We start from the raw sequence: 24,298 nt of genomic DNA on the forward strand, positions 1-24,298 counted from the left end.
GGGGTACTTAGGACTAGTCAAAGTTCAGGTGTACCATGAATAAAACGTGACAAGTTCAGGGGGGTAATCGATACTTCTCTCTTTTTCTTATTTCTTTCATTTTTTCAGAAAAATTTTCGTCGATTTCATCACAGGACTTTTGGATTTAGACGAAGAAAGTGAAATTGGGTTATCATTTTCTACAACACCAGTTATTGCTACCTACCTCCAGCTTCTCCGCTTGAAAAAAAAAGTAACACTAGAAAGGCATTTTTTGAAAATAAACATTATTTTATAAATGGAGTGGAGCGTTGGCCAGTTAAGTACTCCCACATCCAAAAATTGAAGGTGATATAAATGAGAATGTTGCTTTGGATGTGTGGGCTTACTAGAGGGGACAGAGTTAGGAATGAGATTATTCCGAAGAAGGTGAAAGTGGATTCGGTGGAGGATAAGATACGGGAAGAAAGGCTGAGATAGTTTGGGTATGTGATGAGGAGGGGCGCAGATGCCCCAGTTCGTAGGTGTGAGAGGCTAGCTTTGGATGACTTTAGGAGAAGTAAAGGTAGGCTGAAGAAATATTAGAGGGAGGTGATTAGACATAACTTGGAGCAACTTCAGCTTACTGAGGACATGACCCTAGATAGGAAGGTGTGGAGGTCGTGGATAAAGGTAGAAGGCTAGTGTGAGTGTGTGGGTTGTAGCAAGCAGTCAGAAGAGATCTTGTGTAGCCGGGTTAGTAATCCTAGGACTATGTACATAGGTGTCTTTGGTATGTGAGTGTATCTTACTACTAGGTGGGTGTCCTATTTCTTATTTCTTAGTTCCTATTTCTCTTTTCGTGTTGCTCTTATTTCTCGTATTTCGTATTTTTCTGATTTTTATTTTATTATTTCTTATTCCTTATTTCTGTTCTGTCATTTATCCCCTTGTTTACTATTCTTTATCTTGAGCCGGAGGTCTATCGAAAACAACCTCTCTATTTCTTCGAAGGTAGTGGTATGGATTACGTACATCTTACCCTCCACAGACCCCACTTTATGGGAATACACCGGATTTGTTGTTGTTGTTGTTGTGTATTTTTTTAATACATCAAATTATTTCAAATATTTTTTAATACATAAAAATTATGTTTTATATATAATTAACTAATACAAGTATTATTAATACAACCATTATTAGTACACCCTATTCAATATTATTTTTATACACTCTGCCAAATAATTCTTAGAGTTTATTTGGTTAAGAAAGAGTTATCTAGAGAATTTCAGAATTAAGTATCCCATCATGTATATAAAATACTTTATTCCAACACTATAATATAAATAATAAAATAAATAATAAGGGTACTAACTAATAACTTATACTATCAAATATGAAATAAAATAATAAATTATTTTATTCCAAAATTATTTATGTTATAACTCACACCAAATGAACTCTTAGGGGTCGCTTGGTAGAGTGTATAAGAATAATGGAAAATATGATCTATTAGTAATGCTTGTGTTAGTTATGCTTGCATTAGTTATGCTTGTTTTTTTCTTATGCAGTGTTTGATTCGATGTATTAAAAATAACATGAATTACATAATTTTTTTTTTAAAAAACTTTTTTTACATAATACCCTCAATATATATATATTGGAAAAGATGCGATTGTTTTTGGAAGGATAATAGTGTCTTTAAGCATATTAATGCATGCATTAGATCTATTGCATTACTAATGCCATGAATTTTGATGTATTAATTATACACATCTTAATACACAATAGAGTGTATAATAGTTATATATAGGGTAAAAATATATACCAAACAAGATGTTACTATTACACATTAAACTAATACATGCATTAATTTTCCAAACTAATACACATTACACTCTGTCAAATGACCACTTATAATTACAAAGTCTTTCCTCTTTTTCTCAAGGGTGGAGCTACCTTTTATATAGCGGTTCATCCGAACCCCTTTCGGCGGAAAATTATACTATATTTACATGGTTAAAATTATTTTTTATGTATATATAGTTAATTTTAAACCCCTTTCAATTAGTTCGTTGTTCACTTGTGAACCCTCTTAGAAAATCTTGGCTCCGCCACTGCTTTTTCCTCGTAAGAGCGAAAAGTTCCAAGCTACTTCACTCTTATTTGGAGACCATTTTGTACAAGAACATATTTCTCCTCTTTTTCCCCATATAGTGGCATTTGTAGTACAAGTTTTTTGAAGTCATTCCAATTCTCTTATAACCTACTGTTAGCCGCCAACATTCTTCAAAACGGGCGGACGGATTCTGCCGCCATCATAATAAATACTAGCATTTGTTCTCTGTTTGTAAATCTGAGCGAAGAGAAGGTCGGATTCTAGGCGGATCGGGTAGAGATACATTGACGAGCGCTTCTTTCACTGCCCCAACAAAAAGGTATATCTGCCCCCTTTTGTTCTGTTTACTCTGTTTTGTTTGGTCTATCTAAACAACTTCATTTGTTAAGTTAGTGTATGCTTATTTTAATTATAATAAAGTGATGTTAAAAATACTTACCTGGACATGATCAATGGGCAATCATGAAGGCCTGTGGCATAGGTTGATGACCTCCATTACACTTTGGAGGGGCGCCTGCCTAAGTTCGGCCCAAGTGGCCGAGCCTATATGATAATTTGTGGCAGCGGACGTCTGCTTTCGCACGGCCCCTACCTTTAGTACCTAGAATTGCTACACATGAGCTGAGCGTCTTTCAGAAACAACCTCTCTATTTTCAGAGGTAGTGATATCGTCTGCGTACGCTCTACCATCCCCAGACCTCACTTGTGGGATTTCACTGGGTATATTGTTGATGTTAAAAATACATTTCCGTTTAGCTCGCGTCTTGCAAAGTCATGTCTTGCTTATGATTTTGTTTGCAGATTAGTTACTTATATGAAATCAATTTTGTACTCTCAAGTAGTTATTAGTTCATTTGGTGACTTTATATATGGTAAAAATGATATAGTATCTATAGCTATCTACAAATAAAAAGAAGGGGATTCTTTCTGCCTAGTTCCAAAAAATATTATGCCAACCTATTTGCATCTTTATTTCACGTCATTATGCGCAGACATATCCTTTGTTTAGGTCTCCGTACATACTCTCTTAGCAGGAGTATATGTATGAGTTGTCTTTTAAAAAAGTAGCATGTGTAAATGTAATACCGTGAAGGATTATGGTTTAACTTTCATTCATGCCTTAAAGTAAGTAGTTCCATTGTGTCTTAAATATGATGGACTTGAGTAGGGTTGGGCTTTCGGTTTATTCGGTTTGATTGTTGAATATCGGTTCAGTTTTTTTTTATTTTCGGATTGACGAAAATGAAAACCATAACCAAACCAAAATTATTTCGGTTTGGTTCCATTTTTACAAATTCGGTTCGATTATTTCGGATTTTTATTTCGATTTTAAAGATTAAAGTAGTGAACATTTAAAATTGGTGATTTTTCTAGAAAAATAATCTTTTTTCAAACTTATTTTTCATTCCCAAATATAATTAATTCAACATGCATGAAATAACCATAAATATCGACCTCGCTGAGTCATTGCCGTTGGTGTGACGGCAGTGGCCGCACTCGGCAGCGACTGCCGACGGCAGTGATGAACTGAACAAACGACTGTCGTTGGCGATATTGAAATTTCAAATGAATTGACGAACTGAGCATGGTTGAGCGCTGCCGCAGCCTTCACGTTAATGTTAGGGTCTAAAGCAAAGCAGTATATTAGGATTTAGGGTTACTAAATAATTATAATTTATATATTTATATGTTATATCAGATTATATTATATTTTTAGTATATTTACATATATATTAAATTATATATATATATATATATTATAATATATTATTTATATAATTTCGTTTTATCCGAATTCTTTTTTTGTAAATTCAAAAACCAAACCGTTTAACCAATTTTCTAAAATTTGAAACCAAAACCAATCGGAAAACCAAAAAACCAAACCAAAATTAAATTTCGGTTCGATTTTTCGGTTTAAACCAAAATATGCCCAGCCCTAGACTTGAGAATTGTTTTGTACTTAAATGGCATGTATTATGATTTAGCTATTTTTGAGTTGGTTCAAAAAATAGGTAGATCTACAAAACAATTTGTTGGAGTATTACCTTTCAAAGTATCAAATTGTGGCACATGGTGCTATATTTTCACTTATTAGGGGATTTCGAACTGTAGCAAAGTGCAACATAGTTTTTACTTGTAAATCAAATTCTAATACACTATATTGCAGATTTTATGTTTTAGATAAGGGTATTTTGACACATTTTAACTATATTTAGTATTTATGATTTTATTTTCGCTTCAATAGACAATTTGAAATTTGTAGGCAATATAATTATGAATTCTTCAATGAGAGAAGAAAAAAGAAGGATTTACAATTTTTTTAATATAATATTTTAGAACTTTATATTAAATTACTCAAATTTTCATATTAATAGAAAAACTTTTTCTAAATAATTCCAATATAATATATTACAAACACATGGTTAACAAAATCGAATAACTTTATGACCACCACTAGTATTATACGGATGAGTTTCCAAGGAAAATGGGTATTTAAAATTTGAGACGGGTTAACTGATTCCGAGCTTGTCATGTGTCTCTTCGTTAAAATTAAAGGTAAATTAGTGTCAAAGTATAGTAAAAGAGATATCTTTGGATTGAAAATATAACGAGAGATAAATATTTAGACCAAAAAGTATAACAATGGGTATACTTAATTAATGCCCTAATTCAAACTTCTTCACTGTCAAACTTCTGGACCCCTATATTATGTCGGTTTTGTAAGTTGGACACTTCTACTTACATGTTTGTCATCTGAACCCATGAACCCATCAAAAAATAATATTTGCACCCTTTGACCATTGACCTTGCCTATGTGGCAAGGTCATGGTGACTAGGACAAAGAGAGTGTAGCCACTCGCCTGGGGGTGTGAATGGAGGTCAATTTTTAGCCAATTTTACATTAAAATAATTAAAAAAATAAAAAAATATTAAAATTTAAAAAAATAAAAAAGGGTCCGTCCTTTTTCCCTCCATCTTTTAAAATTTAAAAATCTTTATAAAAATTTTAAAAATAATTTAAAAATATTTTTAAAAATTTAAAAATAATTTAAAAATATTTTTAAAAATTTAAAAATCATTTTAAAATATTTTTAAAAATTTAAAAATCATTTAAAAATATTTTTAAAAATTAAAAAAAATAAAAAGGGTCCTTTTTTTCCCTCCATTTTTTTAAATTTAAAATAATTTAAAATATTTTTAAAATTTTAAAAATATTTTTAAAATTTTAAAATATTTTAAAAATATTTTTAAAAATTTTAAAAAAATAAAAATATTTTTTCCCTTTCCACCCACACACCTCACCCAGCCCCTTCGCACCTTACCTCCAGCCCCCCACCCCAACACCCATCCAGCCCTTCCCTACCCCCACCCCCCATACCCTACCCAGCTCTATCCTATCCCACTCCCAGCATTTCCACCCCACCCCAGCCCCCGTCCCCATCCCCCATACCTCACTAGCCCCGTTCAGCCCCTCCCCACCCCACCCCTCGCCCCCATACCCCTCCCAGCCCCGTCCCCACCCCACTCCAGCCCCTTCCAGGCCCCCCACCCCAACACTCTTCTAGCCTTCCCTCCCCGTTCACTTTTTATTTTTTATTTTAATTTTCCCTCTCAATTCAATTCTCTTCATTTTTTAATTAAAATTTAAATTTGAAATCTTTTTATTTTTTTTGGGATTAAAATTTAAATTAAAATTAAAAGTGAGTGATAATGAATATTAAAAAAATTTAGTGAATTTCGCTTGAAAAAAATAATTTTTTTGTGAATTTGTTAAAAATATTCAAATTTAAAAATAAAAAATTTATTATATTTGTATATATGAATTTGTAGTTAAAAATTTAAATTAGTTGGAGAAGAATTTTAATTATTTGGAATGGATTTGATGTTTAATTTGTGAGAAAAAATAAAAACATGATTATTCAAATTTTTCTACAATTTATAAATTTCTTATTTAATTAAATTAATTTTAATATTTAATTTGTTATGTAGCATTTTAAAAATGACTTGAAATTTAATGTAATATATTTTTTGAAATGACGTGGCAGATGACGTGACAGACGTGTCAGGCGTGACAGCTGACATGACAGCTGATGTGGGGGAGAGTGTGTTACACTCACCAAAAAAGAGTTTAAAATATCACTTTTTAGTGGTTCAGGGGTCCAGATGACAAACATGTAAGTAGAAGTGTCCAACTTACAAAACTGACACAGTACAGGGGTCCAGAAGATCATTTTGCCAAAGAGTATTTGAATTCCCAAATCCATATTCGGTCTTTGAAAAAAAATGTCGTCCGTGTAAATTTCTATGGCCCACATAATTAATTTATTTACTGATTTAATAACAATTGACTAAGTTAAATCCTATTAGTGAAATAATTATTATATCCTAAAACCACGTTGATGGAACGTGAAAAACTTAACTGTCTATTCCCTATATTATAAAAGGGGTCTTCTTTCTGCCAAAAAGTGAATAAGCTCCATCAAAATTATTCTGAAAGTAAGGTAAAGAAAGAAAAATATAAAGAAAAGTGTACTTTCACTAATATCTGCCAACAAGAAAAACAATGGAGAATTTAGGTAAGTGTTTTTACTGAATTACTGTTATTATGTGTATGTGAAAATCATTAAGTTCAACGTTTCTGAATAATTGTTAGGATTATATATATTAGATTGTTTAGGTTATACAATCTGTTTAAATCCTTACATGTGGTATCATAGCAAGTTTTTGGAACTAATGATTTTCTGTTGCAGTTAAAGTTTTTCATTAATTTTATGAACCCTAATTATGAAATTTAGGGATTTAAATTTATCATTATATTAAAATTTTAGTGATTTAAATTGGCGTGCCTCTTATCCTTTGAGTTACAATACATCAAATAAAGTAAACAACAACTCTTGTTTCTGGAAAAGGCAGATTTTTATTTTTATTCAAACAAGACAACTCAATGAAAGATAAAGAATTACTAGGCTATTTATGGATTTTTAATTCAATGTTGCTATGAATGTTTATTGTTATTGTATTTGGAGAGCAGAATGTTTTTTCTTATTTTTTTTCGTGAGACAGTATTTCTTTTGGCCTATTATTAATAATAATATTAATGTTTGTTATTATTGTTATTGGTGTTAAATTATTGAAATTTAGTACTGTTGATGTTAATAATAATCACATTTGTTATCATGTCACAGAAACAATTCTTTGTTGTTAGAATATTGTAGTATTTAATAATAAAATTTATTGTTTTAATGTGACTTAGAACTATATATGTAAGATTCGTTAATCACCAAAGTGGTCGAATCTTTATGAAATTAATTCCAAAATAAAGGTTAAGTTTAAATTAATTATCCATTAATTTTGATGCTTATAAATGATGTACCAATTATGGGTAAATTAAAATTTTGGTTATAAGACATTTGTGGATCTCTCAAAGGTTGATTGTTTGTTCGTATGACCAATAAATATTAAAGAGATAATTTTGATGTATCGTTAATTTATTTATTTATTTATTTATCCAAAGATAATAAATATTATTAATTGATGCATTAAATATTATCGATTTGTGTTAAGTATACTTTTAAGCATCATGATGTTTAAAGTTGTATTTTGATGTTTCATCCAAAGGAGAACATCAATATACATTCAAGAAAGTAGATTATTTCTGAATTTGACAATGTGTATAAACTGTAACTCAAAGTATTAATAAATGAGCATGTTTTACTTGCAGCACTTGCCCTTCATTTGCACTCTGCCCCTGTTACGACTTTTAATGGACTTAACTTTTCAGATTGATGCAAACAAATCAAATTCTAACTTGGGATTTTAGATCTTGATGTTGCACTTTACTCTGAGAAGTCAACTGCTATTATTGAAGCTAGCAGTGATGACGAAAAGTCCAATTATAAGCATTGGGACCGGTCTAACAGATTAGGCTTAATGTTCATGCGAATGAATATTGCGGGCAACACTAAGACTACTTTTTCCAAAACTGAAAATGCAAAAGAACTTCTGAAATTTATGGAAGAGTCATCCCAAACTGCTGATAAGTCTCTTGCTGGGACACTAATTGGTACTTTGACCACCATGAAATTTAATGGTTCACGTACCATGCATGAGTATGTCATTAAAATGACAAACATAACAGCAAGACTTAAGTCATTAGAAATGGAAGTGGAACCAAATTTTCTTGTGCAGTTTATCATCAACTCATTACCATCCGAGTATAGTCCTTTCCAAATGAACTAAAACACTATGAAAGATAAATGGAATGTGCATAAATTGCATGGTATGCTAGTTCAATAGGAAACAAGGCTAAAGAATCAAGGAACCCACTCCATTAATTATGTAAATCATCAAGGAGCTGAAAAGAAAGGAAAGAAGCATGGTAAGGGACAACAGAAGCAAATTAAAGTTAATGAGTCCTCATCTCAAGTATGTAAGAAAGGAAACAGGAATGGAAAGTGTCATTTATGTGAAAAATCTGGACACTTTCAGAAAGATTGCCTGAAACGTAAGGCATGATTTGAGAAGAAAGGTAAGCCTAGTGTTTTTATATGTCTCGAATCAAATTTAACTGAAGTTTCTTATAATACTTGGTGGATTGACTCTAGTTGTACTGTTCATATTTCTAATACTATGCAGGTATTCCTTACAATCCAAACTAAACAAGAATAAAATATTTGTTTCCATGAGGAATAGAGTAAAGGCTCTAGTTGAAGCTATCGGGACTTATCGTCTGATTCTCGCTACTAGGCGTCACTTAGATTTAGTTGAAACTTATTATGTTCCTTCTCTTTTGAGAAATTTAGTTTCTTTGTCTAAGTTAGATAAGAATGGATATTCCTTTAATTTTGATAATGGATGTTTTAGTTTGTTTTAACATAATTATCTCATTGGTACTGGTACTCTTTGTGATAACTTATACAAACTGAATCTTGATAATCTGTTTGCCGAAACACTCTTAGCTCTGCATTATAATGTTGGAACCAAATGAAGTTTGGTGAATGCACAATCCTCTTACTTGTGACATAAACGTTTAGGTCACATATCTAAAGAAAGATTGGAAAGATTAGTTAAGAATGAAAATCTTTTAGATTTAGATTTTACTGATCTTAACATTTGTGTAGATTGTATTAAAGGAAAACAAACAAAACACACAAAGAAAGGAGCCACAAGAAGCACACAACTTCTTGAAATTATACACACTGATATATGTGGTCCTTTTGATATCACATCTTTTAATAAAGAAAATTATTTATCACTTTTATTGATGACTTTTCACGTTATGGATATATCTATTTATTGCATGAAAAATCTCAAGCGATTAATGCCTTAGAGGTATTTATTACTGAGGTTAAAAGACAACTAGATAGAAAAGTAAAAATAAACAAGTCTGATAGAGGTGGTGAATATTATGGAAGATATGATGAAAGTGGACAACACCCAGGTCCATTTGTTAAATTCCTCGAAAAACATGGCATATGTACTCAATACACAATGCCTGGTACACCACAACAAACTAGTATGGCAGAAAGGCGTAATCGTACATTAATGGATATGGTTAGGAGTATGTTAAGTAATTCATCTTTACCTCCTTCGTTATGGATGTATGCTTTAAGGACTGCCGTTTAATTACTAAATAGGGTTCCTAGTAAAGCAGTCCCAAAGATACCTTTTGAATTATAGATCGGTAGGAAACCAGTTTAAGGCACCTGCATGTTTGGGATTGCCCGACAGAAGTTAGAGTATACAATCCACAAGAAAAGAAACTGGATTCAAGAACAATCAGTGGTTTTTTCATTGGTTATCCAGAAAAATCAAAGGGGTATAGATTTTATTGTTCTAATCATAGTATGAGAATAGTTGAAACTAGAAATGCTAGGTTCATTGAGAATGGCGAAGTTAGTGGGAGTGAAGAACCACATAATGTGGAAATTAAAGAAGTTAGGGTGCGAATTCCTCTATCCTGTACTTCTTTTAAATTTGTTGTTCCTGAAGCTGTTGCACAACAAAGTAATCACTAAGAACAATAAATTAATGCTCCTACTAATGAAGTCATGATTGTTGATGAACCTGTAGTAGATGAACCATAAGAAGTAGCATCAAGAAGATCTCAAAGACAAAGAAGATCTGTTATTTCTGATGACTATTTGGTATATCTACATGAGTCAGAAACTGACTTTAGAATTGATGATGATCCAGTTTCATTTTCATAAGCCATTGAAAGTAACAATTCTGATAAATAGATTAATGCTATGAAATATGAGTTAAAATCTATGGAACAAAATGAAGTTTGGGACCTTGTTGAATTACCCGAAGGTTGCAAAAGAATTGGGTGTAAATGAGTCTTTAAGACCAAACGTGACTCAGCTGGCAACATCGAACGTCACAAGGCCAGACTTGTTGCCAAAGGTTTCACTCAAAAGGATATCATTGACTATAAAGAGATATTTTCACCTGTCTCTAGAAAAGATTCACTCAGAATTATAATGATCTTGGTAGCTCATTATGACTTAGAGCTACATCAAATGAATGTGAAAACAACCTTTTTGAATGGAAATTTGGAGGAAGAAGTTTATATGAGTCATCCTGAGGGGTTTTCTATTAAAGGAAAGAAACACATGGTGTGTAAACTTAAGAAGTCAACATACGGACTTAAGCAAGCTTTCCGACAATGGTATCTTAAGTTTAATGAAATGATTGTCACCTTTGGATTTAAAGAAAACACTATTGATCGGTGTATATATTTGAAGGTCAGTGGGAGTAAGTTTATTATGTTAGTTTTGTATGTTGATGACATCTTGCTTGCTACTAATAATATTGGTTTGTTGCACGATACCAAGAAATATCTCTCTAACAACTTTGAAATGAAAGATATGGGCGAGGCATCCTATGTGATTGGAATAGAAATATTTTGAGATAGATCACAAGGATTGTTGGGATTGTCTCAGAAAACCTATATTAATAAAGTATTAGAGAGATTTAGAATTAAAAAATGCTCATCAAGTCCCATTCCAATTCAGAAAGAAGATAAGTTTAATCTCAATCATGGCCAAAGAATGACTTGGAATGAAAGCAAATGAAAGATATTCCTTATGCATCAATAGTTGGGAGTCTTATGTATGCCCAAACATGTACAAGAATAGACATCAGTTTTGCTGTTGGGATGCTGGGTCGATATCAAAGTAATCTTGGAATGGATCACTGGAAGGCTGCAAAGAAAGTGTTGCGATGCTTACAAGGAACGAAAGTTCATATGCTCACTTATAGAAGATATAATTATCTAGATATGGTTGAATATTCAGATTCAGATTATGTTGGTTGTGTGGATACAATAAAATCCACATTTGGATATTTGTTTCTGTTAGCTGGAGGAGCAATATCCTGGAAGAGTAAGAAGAAGTCTGTTATAGCAGCATCCACTATGAAAGCTGAGTTTGTGGCATGCTTTGAGGCCACAGTCCAAGCTAATTGGCTGCGAAATTTTATTTCAGGACTTGGACTAGTCGACAATATAGCCAGACCGCTGAAAATTTATTGTGATAATACCACCACAATTTTCTTCTCTAAAAATGATAAGTATTCGAAAGGTGCTAAGCATATGGAATTGAAATACTTTTCGGTTAAAGAAGAAGTCCAGAAACATAAAGTGTCAATTGAACATATTAACACCAAGCTTATGATTACTAATCCTTTGACGAAAGGATTACCGCCCAAAACATTTGTTGAACATGTTGCAATGATGGGTCTTATTGATAGCAATGAATGATTTTATGTAAAGACTTTATTATGTTTATGTAATTGACACGTTGAGCTCAAATTATATATGTCTCTGTTGTTACCTATTTTCTCTTGTATACATAATATTATGAATAATGATAACAGGTTCTAACTTAGATAAATTATTCTAAGTATTATCGTTGGACCCATTATGTTTTTAAAAGGTTATGTTAGATAATAGACTACTATTGCAGTACATGGAAGGAACTATGTTAATAAAGTGACGTACAACCGCCATGACTCATTTTAGTTGACTTATTTAATGATGACAAATGATGTTGGATTTAACGTTAATTGTGCACATGATTGACGTACATATTAAACCACTAAATTAACATTGTGTGTGCCAAGTGGGAGAATGTAAATTTCTATGGCCCACATAATTAATTTATTTACTGATTTAATAATAATTGAATAAGTTAAATCCTAAACTTATATGGGAAAGTTACCTAGTAGGATTAAACTACTGACTAATTTGTTAGTACGATAATTACTGACACTATTATATCCCACAACCACATTGATGGACCGTGAAAAACTTAACTGTCTATTCCCTATATTATAAAACGGTCTTCTCTCTGTCAAAAAGTGAATAAGCTCTGTCAAAATTATTCTGAAAGTAAGGTACAGAGAGAAAAATATAAAGAAAAGTATGCTTCCGCTAATATCTGCCAACAAAAAAAATAATGGAGAATTCAGGTAAGTGTTTTTACTGAATTACTGTTATTATGTGTATGTGAAAATCATTAATTTCAACGTTTCGAAATAATTGTTAGGATTATGTATATTAGGTTATTTAGGTTATACAATCTATTTAAATCCTTACAGTCCGAACTTAGAAATGCGACAAAATCCAAAGAGTAGATATAGAGTTAAGGACAAGATAATGAAGATCGCCTTTTTAACAAGAACTTTCGCTATACCATCGCCATTCAGTACGACAACTATGTTGATAATCTCGTAGTTACTGTGAATTTGATTACAGATGTATGCGCCAGGTCCCTGTCCCTTGAGATGAGAACAGAGTTAAGAAGAAAGAAGGATGTTTGGTCAAGGCTTAACCGTGCTTCAACAATGTGTGTAACCTGATTGGTACTTGTGGGGCGGCAATCATTTGTGTTGGTGGTTTACTTAGATATACTAGGAAGTAGAATGTTGAGTAGTAAATTAGGAGTGGCGAGGTGGGGTAATCTTGTTTGGTTCTTAGTGTTTTATATTTTGACTACTGTTCTATAGTCAATAAGAGAGGTGGCGGGGTGGGAGAGGGGTTGCTTTGTTTAATAATTTTTTTTTTGAGTTTTCATGTTATGAATGAAAATTTTGAATTTGAATGACAAAAAAAGAGAGTACTTGAATAGATTTGAGATAGTTATAGCAACTTCTTGCTTTTTGATTGGTTGATATTTGTTGTTATTATGTTTTTCGCGGCACTAAACTTAGTTTATTGTTCTTGGAATTGGTTGTTTTCTCCCTTGATTTCTAATTCTTGATATTCTAGTATTGTATTGAAAACTTGATGTGGTGTAATATTTAACTGGCGCAACTTCTAAATTACCCTTTTCTTTTTTGTTGTAGGTGAGTGATCTCAATATGACTATTTCCGCAACATTTTCTTCAAATGGATTCCACGGGAAAATACTTATGTCACCTCCTAGAAAGAGTTTCTCTAACTTTAGAGGCAGCAATGCATGGTCAAAGCAACCTGTGCACTATAACTCTATTAGTTTAATTGTCGACATGTCCAAATCATGGTCATCATCCTCCGTTGAATTGTTTAAAAAGGGACGAAATCAATACAGTAGGTCAATGAATAGCAACACATTCCAATGCAGAGCATTGGAGATGGAAAATAAGTCTTCGATTATAGTTAGGAATAAAATTTTCCTTGATGATGTAATTGAATCTCAGCAGTTTGATAGAGATACTCTTAGAGCCATATTTGAAGTGGCACGGGAGATAGAGAAAATCGAGAAGTCGTCGATGGGATGTGAGATTCTTAAAGGTTATCTTATGGCCACTCTCTTCTATGAACCCTCAACTAAGACTAGGCTTTCATTTGAATCTACCATGAAACGTTTAGGTGGGGAAGTATTGACAACGGAAAATACTCGTGAATTTTCATCAGCAGCAAAAGGAGAGACACTTAAGGGTATCTTTATTAGTTTTTAAACAAAGTAATTTTTACTTTCAATAGGATCTTGGGTTCTTAAAATAAAAGTTTGAATTGCAGATACAATTAGAACTATTGAAGGCTACTCTGACATCATTATTATGAGATATTTTGAAAGTGGTGCTGCTAGAAGAGCCACATCGACTGCAAGTATTCCAATCATAAATGCAGGAGATGGTCCTGGACAACCCCCAACTCAGGTTTGCACCTCTTGTGGACATTTTTCATTGTAGGATAGGGAGTTGAGACAAGAATTATTTCAAATGTCTTGTTAAATGGATATTTACTGCTGCAATTGTTCCAAATCTAATTTTGTTTTGGTGGAGATGAGCATTGATCCATCTTACATCTTAATCATTTAGTTCTTTGCATCACTTGAAATTGTATCATTAAACTGCAACCGAAAAATCTTAGGTGGCATTTATTCATGAAAGATCTTTCCAATAGTTTCAAATTCCAGCAAAAACAAAAAACACTAGGTGTTTTTTCCTCTCTATCCTTGCCTTGGTGGAAAGAGTTACTTGGTATCTTATGTTGTGGGAGGTGGTGTTAGGAAAGACGGGCACACAATTAAAGAGCTCGACAGGGTAGAAGCGAAAAATACTCAAGACTAAACTTTTTCTTTCAACTTAAACCAAGAGAAGACAAACAAACCCAAGCAAAATAGAGTAATATACAGCAAACAACTCAACCAAATGAAACAAGACAAGAATAAAGGCAATCACACGAGATACAAGATTTACGTGGAAAATCCTTCAGTGTGAAGAGTAAAAAATCACGGGACCAAAACCTCCACTATAATCACCAAAGAGTTACAATATTGTCCTCCAAAATAGCCACCAAAAAAGTGCCAAACAACAAGAAATAATTCATAATCCACAACACCAAACACTAGAGAAATAAAGGAATGAAAGCACAAAAAATGCAGCTACTATTCGGGAATGAAGAACAAGAGCTACAGGCCATCAAATCAAGCTTCGCCAGTTCCTAATTAAAGATTGAGTTAAGAGGAACAATCAGTTAAAAATCAGCTCAATCAGACATGAAACAAAGCGGGAATCGTAATTTAAAGTTGACAGCTGTGACTGAAATTTAGGTGCGGAAATCAGCTTTGTTTTTCTCTCTTTCGCTGCTGAAAACTCTCTTTTTGTGATGGTGAATAAGACCTAGAAAGATCAATATATATGCCCCACAGTAATGGGCCTATGGGCAAAAGTGGGTTGGTCCAAATTGGGCTGCATTTATCCATATAGAAAGGGACAAAGGCCCATGACCCAACAATTTCTCCTCCTGACTATGTGGAGGGGACCGCCATTCCGGCGATCATGCAACAATCTTCAAACTTCCCTCTTGGAAAAGCTTTAGTCATCATGTCGGAACCATTATCATCCATATGAATCTTCTCAAGTTCAAGCAACTTAGAATCCAACATATCCCGACTCCAATGGTATCTCACATCAATGTGTTTAGACCGACCATGAAATGTAGAATTCTTGCCAAGATGTATGGCACTTTGACTGTTGCAATGAAGCACATACCTCTCTTGAGAACAAACAAGTTCCCCTAAGAATCTCTTCATCTAAAGCAATTCTTTACAAGCTTCAACAGCAGCAATAAGCTCAGTTTCTGTAGTAGATAGAGCAACACTTTTTTGCAACCTAGATTGCCAAGACACAGCTCCCCCTGCAAAAGTAACCAAATACCCTGAAGTAGACTTGCGAGTATCAACATCACCTGCCATATATGAATCAGTATAACCACAAAGAATAGGCTTCCCTGTACCAAAACACAAACTCAGACTAGAAATGCCACAAAGATATCTTATAATCCACTTCACAGCATTCCAGTGTTCTCTTCCCGGATTAGAAAGAAAACGACTAACAACACCAACAACATGAGCAATTTCTGGTCTTGTGCAAATCATTGCATACATCAAACTACCAACAGCTGAAGCATAAGGAACTTTCTTTATATTTTCTTTCTCCTCATCACTGGAAGAACACTGCTTCGTGCTCAACTTGAAGTGCATAGCTAAAGGTGTACTGACAACCTTAGCCTTGTCCATGTTAAACCTTCAAAGTACTTTTTAAATGTACTTCTTTTGTGATAACCACAACTTCTTGGCCTTTCTGTCACGGACAATCTGCATGCCAAGAATCTGCTTTGCTGGTCCTACGTCTTTCATAGAAAAAGACTTACTCAACTCTTGCTTCAACTTTTGAATCCTGCAAGCATTATGACCAACAACAAACATGTTATTAACATAAAACAACATAATAATAAAGTCACCATCAGAGAATTTTTGCACAAAAATACAATGGTTTGAAGTAGTCTTCTTGAAGCCCTGCTGACTCATAAAGGAACCAAACTTCCTGTACCACTGCCTAGGAGCTTGTTTCAAATCATACAAGCTCTTCTTCAATTTGCAAACATAATTCTCTTTTCCCTTGACTTCAAAACCTTCGGTTTGCTCCATATAAATTTCTTCATCTAAGTGAACATGGAGAAAAACAGTTTTAACATCCATTTGCTCAACCTTTAAATCTAGACTTGTAGCTAAGCCTAGAACCACATGAATGGATGACATCTTTACAACCGGAGAAATCATCAAAATCAACTCTCTTTTTCTTGTTAAATCCCTTCACAACCAATCTAGCTTTGTACCATGGAATTAGATTACCATCTTCATGCTTCACCCGAAAAACCCACCTATTTTTCAAAGCTTTTCTATCTTTAGGCAGCTTAACCAAATCAAAGGTATAATTATCTTGCAAAGATTTAATTTCATCTTCCATAGCATCAAACCACTTTTATTTTTCTTCACTTTCCATGGCCTCATTAAGACTCCCAGGTTCTCCTCCGTCAGTCAAGAGTACATACTCACTAGGAGAAATAATGAGATGAAGGTATTCTCTCTCTTGTAGATCGTCTGAGAGAACTCTCTAGAGTATCAACAACTGGTTATTGATCAACCATATCAATTTGCACTGGAGCATCAACAACTTTTTGCTGGTCATTCTGAACATGATCATCATCTTCATTATCAACTTGATTTTCATCATCATGAAGATTTTCTTCAAGATCAGTAGTCAAAGGAACTGGATCAACATCAACTAGGCTCTCACTACTCTGACAATCAACTTTCTCAGCTTTGCCAAAATCTTCAATTGTTTGGTCTTCAAAGAACACAACATCGCGGCTTCTAATAAGTTTCTTCTCAATTAGATCATAGAAGCGATAGCTAAATTCATCTTGACCATAACCAATGAAGATACACTGTCTAGTTTTAACATCCAACTTTGACCTTTCATCCTTAGCAACATGAACAGAAGATTTACACCCAAAGACTCTAAGATGATCATGAGAAACATTCTTATTGGACCAAACTCTGTCAGGGACATTACCATTCAAAGCAACAGTAGGAGATAAATTGATAACATAAACAGTCGTATTAAGTGCTTCTGTCCAAAAGAAGTCTGGCAGCTTAGCATCTGAAAGCACACATCTAACCCTCTCAACTCGTATTCTGTTCATCCTTTCTGCTAATTCATTCAACTGAGGAGTCTTTGGAGGAGGTTTTTGATACCGAATACCCTGCTCTCTATAATATCTATCAAAAAGACCAATATACTCACCACCATTATCTGAACGGATGTATTTTAATTTCTTTCCTGTTTGTCTTTGAACTAAGGCCTAAAAATTCTTGAACACATCAAGTACTTGATCCTTGGACTTCAAAGGAAATACCTAGAGTTTGCAAGAATGATCATCAATAAAAGTCACAAAGTAAAGTGCACCACCATGAGACCTTACTTTAAAAGGACCGCACAAATCAGAATGCACCAACTCTAGCTAATCGAGCTTTCTTGAAGGCGGATGACTTTGAAAAGAAACTCTTTTCTATTTACTGGCTAAGCAATGAACACACTTCTTCAACTTTGCTTGTTTTAATCCAGAAAGCAAATTTTTCTTAGCCAAACTATCAATCTCCTTCTTATTCATATGACTCAACCTTCTATGCCACAACTCTGATGAAGTATCATTCTCCACCAAGTTTATTAATCCTCTAGAAGTAGAGCCCTAAAATACGTACAAGTTAGATAACTTGTCACCTCAAGCCACAATCATCGAACCTCTAGTAAGCTTCCATTGGCCAGCACCAAGGGTATTAACATAACCCTCATCATCAAAACTTCCTACAGAAATCAAATTCAGGCAAACATCTGGAGTATGCTTGACATTATTGAGAACTAGTTTGGAACCGTTGTTACTTTCCAAACAAATCGTGCCAATGCCAAGGACTTTAACTTCATTATTATTGCCCATTTTCGACATTCCAAAATTACTTGGAGTATAAGAAGAAAATGATTCCTTCTTTGGCATAACATGAGAAGTAGCACCAAAATCCACAAACCATCTAGACTCATCGCGAACAAGATTAATATCATTCTCACCATAAGCAACAAGAAGATCATCATTAGCAACAACAGCAACACGATTTTCATTATCACCTTTTTTCTTTTGCCGTCTTATATCTCTCTTATGCTTGTAATAATATTTCATGATATGCCCCTTTTTATTGCAATAATCACATGTAACATTCTTGAATTTGGACCTTGACTTGCTTATACTTTTATCTTTATTATTTGAATCTCTGGACTTATTTCTCCCCCTCTCTTTAGTAACCGAAATATCAGAATGTGAAGATAAAGAAGATGAGGCCTGAGATCTTCTTCTCATATCTTCATTCAAGACACCACTCTTAATATATTCCATAGTTACAATACCACCGGGAGCAGAATTAGTCAAAGAAACTCGAAGAGTTTCCCAAGAGTTAGGCAGAGTATTAAGAAGCCAAAGTCCCTGAATTTCTTCATCGAACTTTACACCTATTCTGGACAGCTGGTCAAGGACACCCTAAAAATTATTTATTTGATCAGAAATAGGACTGCCATCTTTATACCTGATATTTATCAATTGCTTAAGCAGGAACAACTTGTTATTGCCAGTCTTCAAAGCATAAAGTGTCTCGAGCTTGTCCCACAAACTTCTAGCATGTGTCTCATTTACAATATGATTTCTAACATTATCTTCAACCCATTGTCTGATATATCCACAAACCTATAAGTGCTCAAATTCTCAATCCTCATCTGTCATGGATTTCAGGTTTAGTAGATTCAAACACAGGTAGATGCATTTTCTTATAGAAGATCTTTCATCTTGCCTTTTCAAGTATGATAGTTACTACCATTCAAACACACCATCTTGCTCATATTTTTCTTCATTATTAAAATAAACAATCAGCAATAACCAACTCTCTGATACCACTTGTTAGGAAAGACGGGCACACAATCAAAGAGCCCGACAGGGTAGCAACGGAAAATACCTAAGACTAAATTTTTTCTTTCAACTTGAACCAAGAGGAGACAAACAAACCCAATCAAAATAGAGTAATATTCAACAAATAACTCAACCAAATAAAACAAGACAAGAATAAAGACAATCACACAAGACACAAGATTTACGTGGAAAATCATTCAGTGTGAAGAGTAAAAAACTACGGGACCAGAACCTCCACTATAATCACCAAAGAGTTACAATATTATCCTCCAAAATAGCCACCAAACAAGTACCAAACAACAAGAAACAATACATAATTCACAACACCAAACACTAGAGAAATAAAGGAGTGAAGACACAAAAAATGTAGCTACTATTCGGAAATAAATAACAAGAGATACAGGCCACTAAATCAAGATCAGTAAGTTCCTAATCAAAGATTAAGATGAGAGGAACAAGCAGTCCAAAAATCAGCTCAATCGGACAAGAAACGAAGCAAAAATTGTAATTTAAAGTTGACAGCTATGGCTGAAATTTAGGTGCGAGAATCAGCTTTGTTTTTCTCTCTTTGACTGCTGAAAACTCTCTTTTTGTGATGGTGAATAAGACCTGAAAAGATCAATATATGTGCCCCATAGTAATAGACCTATGGGCAAAAGTGGGTTGGTTCCAAATTTAGCTTCATTTATCCACATAGGAAGGGACAAAGACCCATGACCCAACAGGTGGCAGGTATCCCGTGAATTTAGTCGAGGTGCGTGAAAGTTGGCCCGGATGCCATGGTTATCAATAAATAATAATAATAATAATAAAAAATTAAGCTAGTATTGTTTAAGCTTGATAATTATCTAATTCCCTCCCTTGACTTATAAATATAGAGAGCTACCCTTTTACTCTTTTATTTTCTTTTTTTCTTTACTCTGCCTTTTCCCCCTTTGTTTTCTCTTTCCTTTCTACCTTTTGTTTCTCATTTTTTTCCTCTATTCTCTTCTTCCTTTCTCAATCTTTGTACTAGTTACTTCTTAGAGTCACTATGTTACCATTAACTTTTTCAGTATTGGGAGACTAACCATAAAGTATTTTGTGGGAATATTGTTTTATCCTTCCCCTTTAACAGATATAGACTAGGAAGCGGTAACTTGTTTGGATCATGTTCCAGCTGAGTTTCTAGAGATCATTAATAATTTAGTTCTTAAGTCTTAACTATGTAAATATCCCTATCATGTGTTTAGAATGTTCGTCTTCCATTATAATTCATAACAAACTCTGAGTAACATATAGAGTGTTAACTAGATGAAACTATATACTCCAATAGAGTACATATGACGTTTACCTGGGCATGCATTTGCTTAAATGAAAATTCTCTGTATCATAGTAGTTTTCTTAGACTATTTTTTTCTTGTCTGACTGCAACAAAACTATCCTGATTTAATCTGAAACAGACCCTTCTAGATGGGTATACCATCGAAAGAGAAGTAGGAAAACTCGATGGTATAAAAGTTGCTCTTGTTGGTGATCTAGCTTATAGGAGGACAGTTTGTTCACTTGCTCACTTGCTTGCGAAGTAACGATATGTGAAAATTTTGTTTGTATCCCCTGATGTAGTTAAAATGAAGGTATGAATTATGATTGAGAAAAGAAGATTGTCTTGAGATGGTAATTAGCATTACCTCTTATCCAATTTAATGAAGTTTGTTCCTTAAACTCAAATATCGGTACACGATGTTGTTTGGAATTGTTACAGATTCATAAAAGATGTTTCTTTTGTTCTAAATTATCATTTTAGGATGACATAAAGGATTATTTGACATCAATGGGGGTTAACTGGGAAGAAAGTGCTGATCTAGTGGAGGTGGCTTCTAAATGTGATGTGGTATATCAAACTTGTATTCAAAGAGAGAGATTTGGAGAGAGGGTTGATTTGTATGAAGAAGCTTGAGGGAAGTATATAGTGGGTTTGAGTGTCTAAAATGCTGTGCAGAAACATGCTGTAGTGATGCATCCTTTGCCAAGACGAGATGAGGTTAATTCTGTTATATAGTTCGGCTTGTGATTCTTTCTCTTCTCATACCACAATCATGCTGTTTAAATTCTTTGTATAATCCTATGTAGATAACTGTTGATGTGGATGGGGATCCAAGAGCTGCTTATTTTAGACAAGCTAAGAATGGTGTTTACATCCGGATGACTCTTTTGAAGCTTCTACTTCTTGGTTGGTGAGAGATGCAAATTTTTTTTTATCTGGATTATTGTGAAACCATGCTTGTTATCCATGTGAGTGTGGATTCTAAGCCCATTGTTGAATTGGTTAAACTTACAGCTTCAACTTGGTAAAATGTACGATCTCATATTGTAGTCCCCCTAAATTTCTATTAGCAGTTTAAATTTTAGAAAAGTCAAAATTGTTATAATTAGCAGTATTTATTAAACAATGGTGGAATAGCTGTTAGCAAAGACGTGTAAACAAATGAGGAATAGCAACTGCATTGACGTTATATGTATTAACATTGTCATTGCCATTTAATTGATTATAACCGAGCAATTGGTATTTGCATCACCAGGTGTTTATACCAAACTATATAAGTTTAGTATAGTGAAGTGATTTAATGAAGAGAGATCGTTATTCAGAATAAACACTTGAACTACATGGTTAAATGGTAAGAGTTAAATTTACAAATACATAATTGACTCAGAATAAACACCGATTAAATTTACGAACACATAAAATGAAACATATCAAGTATAAATACTAAAAATGCATCTGCAGTTGCCTGCCGAACATTTTATTGCACATTTATTGCAGTTGTGTAGTATAACGTTAATAAATGTACGAAGAGGATTTTTCGGCAAACTATTTTGCTGGATCTATCCAATGTGTAACTTCCACAATTCTTAAAATGTTCTGACAGTTCCTAAACATCATATTCCCTCTATTACGTTTTTTTTGGTTAACTTACATAAATTCCTGAATCTTTAAGTTATATTACATAAAATTTTGATTATTTTATTAATTACATTTTATCCCAATTTTTGAAAATGTGATACATATGTTATATGGTGATACATATAAAAAAGTGATATATTTGAAACTAACAAGATATTTATTTAAGGAAATAATAGATTCTCTTTTATTCATTGTATTCATTTATTTAAGGAAAAATATCTAATTTTTCTCTTTTTTTTTAGATTTAATTTAGGTGTTTTAGTTATGTTTCTCTTTTTTTTTGTCTTTAATTATGAACATATGAATCACCCATAATACTATATATATCACCCATTAATATCATATGAATCACCCAATAATTGAAATAAATAATTGTATCTACCATATGAATCACCATAATATCATATATATGAATCACCCAATAATTGAACTAAATAATTGTATCTACCATATGAATCACCATAATACCATATATATCACCCATTAATATCATATGAATCACCCAATAATTGAACTAAATAATTGTATCTACCATATGAATCACCATAATACAATATGTATCACCCATTAATAACATATGTATCACCCGTTAAAATCATACAAAATGTATCTATCGTATGAATCACCATAACACCCATATAATGATATCATATTTATCATTCATTTGAATCACCATTAAAAAAAATAAACATGTATGAATAACTAAATAAATTTATTTATGTATCAATAGATTTTTTTTAAAAAACTGGGAGAGATTTTAGGAGAGGAAAAAAAGTTGCATGCATTAATGGAGGAGAAAAATTAGGAAGGAAGATGATTTAAACATTAATGGAAGAGAAAAAATCAAGAACGAAGATGATTTAATTGTTGATAATTAGTGAGATATTTTAGGGAAGGAAATCTTGAATGAGTTAATGGTGGAGTAAAAATAGGATGTGAGGTTTTCTTGACATGTATTAAGAGTAAAGTTGAAAAATGGAATTTTATATAAATTTTAAAAAAGTAAGGGATATTAGGTAATATAGTCTCTTAAGTATAGAATTTGTGTAATTTATCCTACTTTTTATATGCTTCTATTATTTTCGTGAGTAAATTTGACTAAGATTCAAAATTAAATAAGATTAAATTAATTTAATTTTTTAAAATTAAAATTTTGATATTCAAAAACTATATCAAAAGTAATATAAATTATAATTTTTTTAAATTTGATTAAGAAATACATCTTCAAAATATTGATCAAAATTTGTATTTTCTGACTCAAAAAAAGAAAAGGGAGCACATAAAAATGAACGAAGGGAGTATTATCCACTATTTCTTTTGATCTTAAATACTTGTCACCTTTTTGGTTGGTACACTGCTTAAGAAAATCATTAACTAAACGATAATGTGACTAAATTATCTTTGTTTATTACTCATCCTATTTAATACATTTTTTTGTACTATATTCCTTTCGTTACTAATTAGTTGTCATCCATATTAAAAATAGATGTTCCTTAATTCTTGTTATTTCACAAAATCTAGGCATAAATAGTTGTTTGTTTCCACTTTTATGCTTAGTAATAAATATAGAGAAATATTATAATACAAAAAAGAGAATCATTAAATAAAGATGAGTACTAAATAAGGTTAATTTAGTCAAATTGCCTTGTAGTTTATGTTTTTCTCGAGGGATGTACAACTTAAAAGTTGACAAGTAAATGCGAGCGGAAGGAGTATTAATTTCTCTCCATATTTATGACTAAGAGTAAAGATGAAAAAATATAATTAATTATGTCTTGATTTTCTAAAATGACAATTGACAAGCATTATGGAATATCTATTTTCAATAAGGACGACAAGAATTTAGGAACGGAGGGAGTATCAACAACAACAACAATACTTTACTTGTCCACTATTCTAAAAATAGATATAAACAATACCTGTCCAATTTGAAAAATCAATAAATAAGCGGTAAAGGATCAAAACTACACTTGAACTATCTGAAATGGAGCAA

General features: G+C 32.8%; 1 non-coding gene and 1 pseudogene across 1 annotated transcript; both read left to right on the forward strand.

Moving 5' to 3' along the window:
- The first annotated feature begins 2,508 nt into the window (after nt 1–2,508).
- On the forward strand, nt 2,509–2,667 carry LOC124892150. The gene has a single exon (XR_007050101.1). It is a non-coding gene; the product is annotated as a U1 spliceosomal RNA (small nuclear RNA).
- Nucleotides 2,668–13,441: 10,774 nt separating this feature from the next.
- Nucleotides 13,442–21,717, forward strand: LOC107852056 (annotated as a pseudogene).
- Nucleotides 21,718–24,298: the final 2,581 nt, after the last annotated feature.

This window comes from Capsicum annuum, chromosome 1, assembly GCF_002878395.1.
Source record: "Capsicum annuum cultivar UCD-10X-F1 chromosome 1, UCD10Xv1.1, whole genome shotgun sequence".
Taxonomy (NCBI): domain Eukaryota; kingdom Viridiplantae; phylum Streptophyta; class Magnoliopsida; order Solanales; family Solanaceae; genus Capsicum; species Capsicum annuum.